Source organism: Apium graveolens, chromosome 3 (assembly GCF_009905375.1).
Source record: "Apium graveolens cultivar Ventura chromosome 3, ASM990537v1, whole genome shotgun sequence".
In the NCBI taxonomy this organism is placed as follows: domain Eukaryota; kingdom Viridiplantae; phylum Streptophyta; class Magnoliopsida; order Apiales; family Apiaceae; genus Apium; species Apium graveolens.
The window spans coordinates 69,420,808-69,429,884 of record NC_133649.1 but is presented as its reverse complement, the minus strand read 5'-3'; the positions used below and the strand labels follow the sequence as shown (position 1 = coordinate 69,429,884).

The following is a 9,077-nucleotide window of genomic DNA, read 5'->3' as shown; positions in this document are numbered from 1 at the left end:
TTAGTCTGAGTCTCTGAGGGAACGAACTAGAAAGTATTCTATATTACTTGCGAACGCGTATACTTGCGTGAATATTAGCGCATGTTTTCGCCCTAACAAGTTTTTGGCGCCGCTGCCGGGGACTCGGCGTATTTGTTTAGTTTATGTACTTACCATCATTGGTCATTAGGACTCAGTGATTAGGACGTAGTAGTTACTTATTTTTTTCTTTTTTTTTCGGTTGTGTTTCAGGTACTTTAGCAAGCGTTTATGCAAACTCGTTCTCGTGCTCGCAAGAGGACTTTAGATACAGCTGAGGAGACAGACGAAGTTCTTGATATTCCAGAGAAGTTAGATTTTGAGGATTCGGATTCAGGAACTGAGCAGAAAGAACCAGTAAACATGGGAGATCATATTGTTCAAGCTGACCCAGCTCTCATGGATTTTTCTCGGCCTAAAATTGATGACATTCAGTCAAGCATCCTTCATCCGGCTATTCAAGCTAACACCTTTGAAATCAAGTCGGGCACTATTCAGATGGTGCAGAATTCTGTTTCTTTTGGAGGAGCGGCAACTGAAGACCCCAACATGCACATAAGGAATTTTGTCGAGATCTGCAGCACTTTTAAGTATAATGGCGTGACTGATGAGGCTATCAAGTTGAGGCTTTTCCCATTCTCACTAAGGGACAAGGCTAAAGACTGGTTACATTCTGAACCAGCTGGGTCCATCACTACGTGGCAAGATCTTGCACAAAAGTTTCTGGTGAAGTTTTATCCAATGGCAAAGACTACTGCTATGAGGAGTGCTCTTACTCAGTTTGCGCAGCAACCTACGGAGTCTATGTGCGAGGCTTGGGAACGCTACAAGGAAATGTTGAGAAAATGTCCACATCATGGAATGCCGGATTGGATGGTGATAACTGGTTTCTATAATGGTTTGGGGGCTCAATCTCGGCCCATGCTCGATGCAGCAGCTGGAGGCGCCTTATGGGCTAAAAGCTATACTGAGGCGTATAATCTTATAGAGACGATGGCTGCAAATGAGCATCAAAACCCAACTCAGAGGATGACGTCAGGCAAGGTAGCAGGTATTCTGGAAGTTGATGCAGCCACCGCTATTGCAGCCCAGCTCCAAGCACTATCAATGAAGGTTGATTCTTTGGCTACGTATGGAGTTAATCAAATAGCTATGGTTTGTGAGCTTTGTGCAGGTTCTCATGCTACGGATCAGTGTTCTCTTGTAAACGAATCTGTTCAGTATGTGAATAATTATCAGCGACAACAGCAGCCTGTGCCAGCGACCTATCATCCTAACAACAGAAATCATCCAAATGTCAGCTGGGGGAATAATCAGAATGCTATTCAGCCACCATATCAGCAAGGAGTGAGTAAACAGTTTAACCCACCTGGATTCCAGCAACCACATCAGTATGCTACAAGGCAATCATATCCTCAACAGGGAAGTGCAGCTGCACCTACTAGTGCTGATTTTGAGGAACTTAAGCTGTTGTGCAAGAGTCAGGCGGTTTCTATAAAGAACTTGGAAAATCAAATCGGTCAATTAGCCAATGCAGTGCTCAATCGTCAACCTGGCACTCTTCCCAGTGACACGGAAGTACCAGGCAGGAAGGAAGATAAAGAGAAAGTCAAGGCTATTACCTTAAGGTCTGGAAAAGTAGCTGATGCTGAAAAGGCAAAAGAATTAGAAGCTGAAATTAGAGGTGAAGAATCTAAGCAAAAGGAGAAAGCGGCGGAACCAAGGAAGACTACTGTTGAACACACTCTGCCTGAGGCTAATACAGGGGAGAAACAGCTCTATCCTCCACCACCTTTTCCTAAGAGATTGCAGCAACAAAAGCTGGATAGACAGTTCGGGAAGTTTCTGGAGGTGTTCAAGAAACTTCACATCAATATACCTTTCGCTGAAGCTCTTGAACAAATGCCTAGTTATGCGAAGTTTATGAAGACTATTCTTTCAAGGAAGGTGAAACTGGATGACCTTGAAACCGTTGCTCTCACGGAAGAATGCAGCGCTGTTCTGCAACAAAAGTTACCACCAAAACTGAAAGATCCAGGAAGCTTCACCATTCCTTGCACAATTGGCAATCTGACGTTTGACAAGTGCCTTTGTGATTTGGGAGCAAGCATTAATCTGATGCCGTTGTCGATCTTTAAAAAACTGGATCTGCCTGATCCAAAACCCACGTACATGTCACTACAAGTGGCTGACCGTTCCATTACTTACCCAAGGGGCATAGTTGAGGATGTGCTCGTCAAGGTGGATAAGCTCTTCTTTCCTGCAGATTTTGTTATTCTGGATTTTGAGGAAGATAAGAAGATTCCCATAATCTTGGGAAGGCCTTTCTTGGCTACTGGTCGTACCTTGATAGATGTGCAAAAAGGGGAACTTACTATACGGGTCCAAGATCAGGATGTGACCTTCAACGTATTCAAGGCAATGAAATTCCCTACAGAAGATGAGGAGTGCTTAAAAGTGGATGTGATTGATTCTGCGGTTACTTCGGAACTCGATCACATGCTAATGTCTGATGCATTGGAAAAGGCCTTAGTGGGGGATATTGACAGCGATGATGAAGATAGCAACGAGCAATTACAATATCTGAACGCTTCTCCCTGGAAGCGAAAGCTGGACATACCATTTGAATCTCTTGGTACTTCTGACCTCAAGAACGCCGAAGGGAAGCTCAAACCATCAATAGAGGAAGCACCTACCTTGGAGCTCAAGCCATTACCTGAACACTTGAGGTATGTTTTTTTAGGTGATTCATCTACGTTACCTGTTATTATTTCATCTGACCTTTCAGGTAGTGAGGAAGACAAGCTCTTAAGGATTTTGAGAGAATTCAAATCGGCTATAGGATGGACCATAGCAGACATCATGGGGATAAGTCCTTCATATTGTATACATAAAATTCTGCTAGAGGAAGGTAGTAAGCCAACTGTGGAACAGCAGCGAAGACTAAATCCCATCATGAAGGAGGTAGTGAAGAAAGAAATTCTGAAATGGCTAGATGCAGGCATCATTTATCCTATTTCTGACAGCTCATGGGTGAGCCCCGTACAATGTGTACCTAAGAAGGGAGGTATCACTGTGGTCGCAAATGAAAAGAATGAGCTCATCCCTACTCGAACAGTTACAGGATGGAGAGTATGCATGGATTATAGAAAATTGAACAAAGCCACAAGGAAGGATCACTTCCCCCTTCCATTTATTGATCAGATGCTTGACAGATTGGCGGGTCATGAGTATTTTTGTCTTCTGGATGGTTATTCCGGGTATAATCAGATTTGTATTGCACCAGAGGATCAGGAAAAGACTACCTTCACTTGTCCATTTGGCACGTTTGCTTTTCGCAGAGTTTCGTTTGGGTTATGTGGCGCCCCGGCCACCTTTCAGAGATGTATGATGGCTATATTCTCTGACATGATTGGAAATAATATCGAAGTGTTCATGGATGACTTCTCCGTCTTTGGACACTCATATGATGAATGTTTGAATAATCTGCGCGCCGTACTCAAAAGATGCGTGGAAACTAATTTGGTGCTTAATTGGGAGAAATGTCACTTTATGGTGCGTGAAGGCATTATCCTTGGGCATAAGGTCTCTAGCAAGGGTCTGGAGGTGGACAAGGCCAAGGTGGGAGTCATTGAAAATCTTCCCCCACCTAATTCTGTGAAAGGAATCCGTAGTTTTCTTGGTTATGCAGGTTTTTATCGGCGATTCATCAAGGACTTTTCAAAGATATCTAAGCCGTTGTGCAATTTGCTTGAGAAAGATGTGCCGTTCAAATTCGATGATGAATGTTTGGCAGCATTCGAGACTCTCAAGAAGAGTTTGATCACAGCACCAGTCATTACAGCACCAGATTGGACAGAACCATTTGAGATGATGTGTGATGCGAGTGATTATGCGGTAGGTGCAGTTCTGGGACAGCGCAAGAAAAATCTCTTCCATGTGGTCTACTATGCGAGTAAGACTTTAAATGGTGCCCAATTGAACTACACCACTACTGAGAAGGAGCTTTTGGCTATAGTCTTTGGCTTTGAGAAATTTCGATCTTATCTGCTTGGTATGAAAGTAACAGTATTCACTGATCATGCAGCTATTCGCTATCTATTTCTAAGAAGGATTCGAAGCCGAGACTCATTCGTTGGGTGCTTTTACTTCAGGAATTTGAGTTAGAGATCAAAGATAGAAAAGGTACTGAGAATCAAGTAGCTGACCACCTCTCTAGGTTGGAGAATCCCGATTCTACTTCACAAGATAGGACGTTAATCAATGAATCTTTTCCGGATGAGCAGTTGTTTGCAATTCAGGAGGAAGAACCATGGTTTGCAGATATTATAAACTATCTCGTCAGCAATATAATGCCTCCTAATTTGACATCCGCTCAAAAGAAGAAGTTTCTGCATGAGGTGAAGTGGTATATGTGGCATGGACCATATTTGTTTAGACAGGGAGCTGACCAGATCATCAGGAGATGTATCCCGTTCTGTGAGACGGAGGGGATATTACGAGACTGCCATTTCACGGTTTATGGTGGACACTATGGCGGTGAAAAGACGGCAGCTCGTATTCTGCAAGCAGGTTTTTTCTGGCCTACTTTGTTCAAGGATGCTCATCAGTTTGTTTTAAGGTGTGATCGTTGCCAAAGAGTGGGAAATTTGTCAAGGAAGGATGAAATGCCATTAAATGTGATGCTTGAAGTCGAGGTCTTTGATGTATGGGGAATCGATTTCATGGGGCCTTTTATCTCGTCTTACAATAATCAGTACATCTTGCTGGCAGTCGATTATGTCTCAAAATGGGTCGAAGTTAAAGCTTTACCGAAAAATGATGCAAAGGCAGTGCTAAATTTTCTTCATAAGCAAATTTTCACAAGGTTTGGAACACCTCGGGTAATCATAAGTGATGAAGGATCGCATTTTTACAACCGTAAGTTCACTTCTATAATGCAGTGTTATAATGTGAATCATCGAGTAGCTACTGCCTATCATCCGCAAACAAATGGTCAAGCGGAAGTGGAAGTGTCTAATAGAGAGATAAAACGCATTCTAGAGAAGGTTGTTTGTCCGTCAAGGAAGGATTGGTCTTTAAAGCTCGATGAAGCTGTTTGGGCTTACAGAACAGCATACAAAACTCCACTTGGGATGTCACCGTTTCAGTTGGTGTACGGAAAGGGATGTCATCTACCTACGGAGCTTGAGCATAAGGCCTACTGGGCATTGAAAAAGTTGAACCTGGATTTAGATGCAGCTGGTAAGAAAAGAATGCTTCAGCTTAATGAACTGGATGAATTTCGACTTCAAGCGTACGAAAATAACAAAATGTATAAGGAAAAGGTGAAGAGGTGGCACGATAGGAAGCTACATCCAAAGTTATTTGTGCCAGGGCAACAAGTTCTCTTATTCAACTCTCGGCTCCGACTTTTTCCTGGGAAGTTGAAATCAAGGTGGTCTGGACCTTTTATTGTCAAAACTGTGTTTCCACATGGAGCGGTGGAAATTTTTGAGAATGATCCGGACTAAGCATTCAAGGTTAACGGTCAGCGGTTGAAGCACTACTATGGGGACATGGCAAATCGAGAAGTGGTTAGCGCCATTTTGTTGACTACTTGAGCAAGGTACGAAACGTCAAGCTAATGATGAAAAAGAAGCGCTGCGTGGGAGGCAACCCATGAATTATTGTTACAGGAACCCTTAGAAGTTAATAACCTATCCAAAAACACAAAAAAATCAGAAAACAGGGGCTGAAAAAAAAAATTCCAGTGACCCCCTGCGCGCCCGCGCAGCTATGCTGAGCGGCCGCGCAGCAAGCTGAGCGCCCGCGCAGCTATGCTGAGCGGTCGCGCAGGGGTCGAGCACCAGAAATATTTTTTTTACAGTTCAGAAAAAAAAACACAAAAACAGTTTTAGCCCATAAACCCACGATTTGTTCCCACTACCCCATCATTTTATCCCTTCATTCCCAAACCCTAATCTAATCCACACCCTATATATACATACACCTATCCTACATATCTCCCACAAAACTTCCTACACTTAAACCCTCTCACAAACATCAAATATCAGTTCTTACACGCTTTTATTCACGAATCAATGGAACCCAAGAGAGCACGCACTATTGACAGCATCAGCACAGTTCCTATTGCTGATTCATCGAGGGGTACTGCTGCAAGGCCTCGGTTAACTGACAGAGCCGCGGAGGAGGAGTACACTAGGCTGTTGGGGAAGCCGATTCTGAAGGAGAGGGGGGTTTTTGCCATCGGGGAGGGATGGTGAATTGCTACCCATGATTGCAGAAAAGGGGTGGATAGCTTTTTGTGAGTCACCCGAAGCGGTACCGATGAGCGTTGTTCGCGAGTTCTACGCGAAGGCCGAAAAGAATGGGTTTTCTGTGGTCCGTGGGCTGACGGTTGATTATCATCCTGCGGTGATTCGCCGTGTGATTGGACAGCGAGAGAGGAAGCCCGAGGAGGAGAACTGGAATGAAAAGACTGCTGAGGATTTTGACTTGGATTTGATTTGTGCGACTCTCTGTCGCCCGGGCACAGTTTGGACCTGCAGTACAGGCAATAATGAGTATCGTCACTTTCCGGCGATCGCCATGAACAGGTATGCCCGTGCATGGAATGCATTTATTTGTGCTAATATTTTGCCTTCTTCACATACACACGAGGTCACAGTTGAGAGAGCACAGTTGTTGTGGGGAATTCTGAATGAGGAGTACTATGTGGACCTTGGTGAGTTTATCTACCAAGGAATTCTGAAGTTTTTGAGGGGAGCGAAGCATATGAACATCCCTTATGCATCCACGGTTACGAAGCTATGCCGAGCAGTGGGAGTGAACTGGCCGACTCATGAGCAGTTGCAGTTGCCAGCAGCTCCAATTGATTCTGGCACTCTGAATGGGATGCGGGAGTGGACCGGTGGTGAGCCTGAGGAGTATGGGCTGGGTTATCGTCTTCCAGGAGGGCGTCCAGCATGAGGTGCTACTATGGCCAGGCCAGGGCGTGATGAGGCTGGTTCTTCGAGAGCTCAGGAGGGTGCTGGGATGGTTGATGCCCAGTATAGGAGGCTTTCACGGCGGATGGATGCCATGTATGAGACGCAGAGCAGGTTTGCTCAGGAGCTCACCCTTGCGTTAGGGACTGCTTTTAGAGGCCTTGGAGCTGATATCCAGTGGCCAGTTTTTGGTGAGGACTCTGCATACCCGCCGCCTGATACTTCACCCACTGAGGGTGATGATGATGATGACTCCGAGTAGGTATACCCTGTGTTCCTTTCTACTACTTTCACTGAGGACAGTGAAGATTTTTAGTTTGGGGGTGGTAGTTAAGGAATATTGTGTGTATGTCATTTAGTTGCATATTCATGATAGTTTAGTTCATATAGTTGCATAATTTATGCCATATAGTTTTTTTTTTATGAATGTCATGTAGCTCATGCATTTACCATGATCTCTTTTGCAATAATTTATCGACTGAATTGTGATATTGATGCGAGTGTAGTGATATCATTAAAGTGATATTAAGTTGTGTAGGTTGATATGCATGCTAGAAACAATTGTAAGTCCACTAAGTCTTAGAGAATGCGTAAGGGCTAGATTGTTGTTATGATTTGGTTGTTTTCAAGGTCAATCTACTTATTATGCTTAGAATTCGATTATAGGTTCTTAGTGATAAAGGCATGAAAAAGAAAAAAAATTTGGAGAAAAAAAATATGTAAGTTGTTGCTAGTTGTGGCTAGGCGTCAAATGGCTAGTAGCCGGTTCGCATATGTTGCGAGTAGTCTAAGGTTGAGCAAGATGGAGCGAAACGCACTTGCTCAGAAGTTAAAAAAAAAAAAAAATTGCATAATTGATCAAGAGTGGGCTCTTTGGTATTCGAGTTATTAAGTTCTTAGGGGACTTTGTGCCTAGTGACCTAAGGCTTTTAGAGTCTGGGATCTGCTAATCTAACGCTCGTTACATGGATACCATGGTATAAGTCTTTTGTGGACCTCACTCATTGCACGGTCAAATAAGCATTTGAGTTGTAAATAAAAAGCACGATTCCGTAGTAAGCTCCAGAGTTCTTGTAGTGTTGAATATCACTTTGTGCCTAGAATTTTTTTATTCTTTGTATAATCGTAGGATTGCCTTGAGGATAGTCTAGTCATAGTAATTGGTCTAGTTCCGAAGCATATCTGTTAAGCATTTGCACACACCACGTTTCTGGCTGTATGTCCGTTTGCATGAGTTTATTGATCTTTAGTTGTCTAACTGCATTCGTTGAGATATGACAATTTGGTTGATTAATTGTAGTAAGGGGGATCGCTGCATTTTCATATAGATTGCATTCATGCATATTTTTATTTGTTTTTGAGTCTGTGACGCTTGAGGGCAAGCATCGATTTAAGTTTGGGGGTGTGATAAGTGGCATTTTATACCACTTAGAACGTCTTAAAATGGCTTAAATTGGTGTCTTGAAATCAAGTATTTTGTGTATTTGATGCGTTTTTCTAGTGTTTATGCATTTCAGGGTATTAGTTGCATTTCGGGGGAGGAATCATCAAGAATAAGCCTTGGCATGTGTTCACCATTGCGAGAGGAAATGAACGGGCAGATTACGGCGAAGAAACGGAGCAAACTTGGATTTTTTCCAGTAGAGGCCTGCGCGAGCCCGCGCAGCTATGCTGAGCGGCCGCGCAGGGTCGGGAATTTTGCTGAATTATTTTAGACTTCTACTTCTGTTTGGCTTCCAACTTCTATGTAATCTGAGTTTTATGGGACTATTATATAAGTAGATTTGAGACGTTTTCACAGGGGGGATTGGAAAAAAAGAAGATTGTGTTTTACGCAAGAAGCGAAGGAGATAAGGAAGAAGACCGATTTAGCACACCGCAACGAAGAGGGAGCATATTTTCTTGTGATTCTTGTTTCGTTGTAACGTTGGATGCTAGTTTTCTTGCTTTGACTTATTTATTCTTGTGACGTACTCTGTTTTAATATAATTAGTTTAGTTATTATTTTCTTGTGTTTGTTTATCATGATTTCATATGAACCCATGATGGCGATAAGTTCTATTATGGGCT

At 43.2% G+C, this 9,077-nt stretch overlaps 1 non-coding gene across 1 annotated transcript; it reads right to left on the bottom strand.

The window, feature by feature from the left end:
• Positions 1–774: 774 nt before the first annotated feature.
• Positions 775–881, bottom strand: LOC141715888 (small nucleolar RNA R71). The gene has a single exon (XR_012572633.1). It is a non-coding gene; the product is annotated as a small nucleolar RNA R71 (small nucleolar RNA).
• Positions 882–9,077: the final 8,196 nt, after the last annotated feature.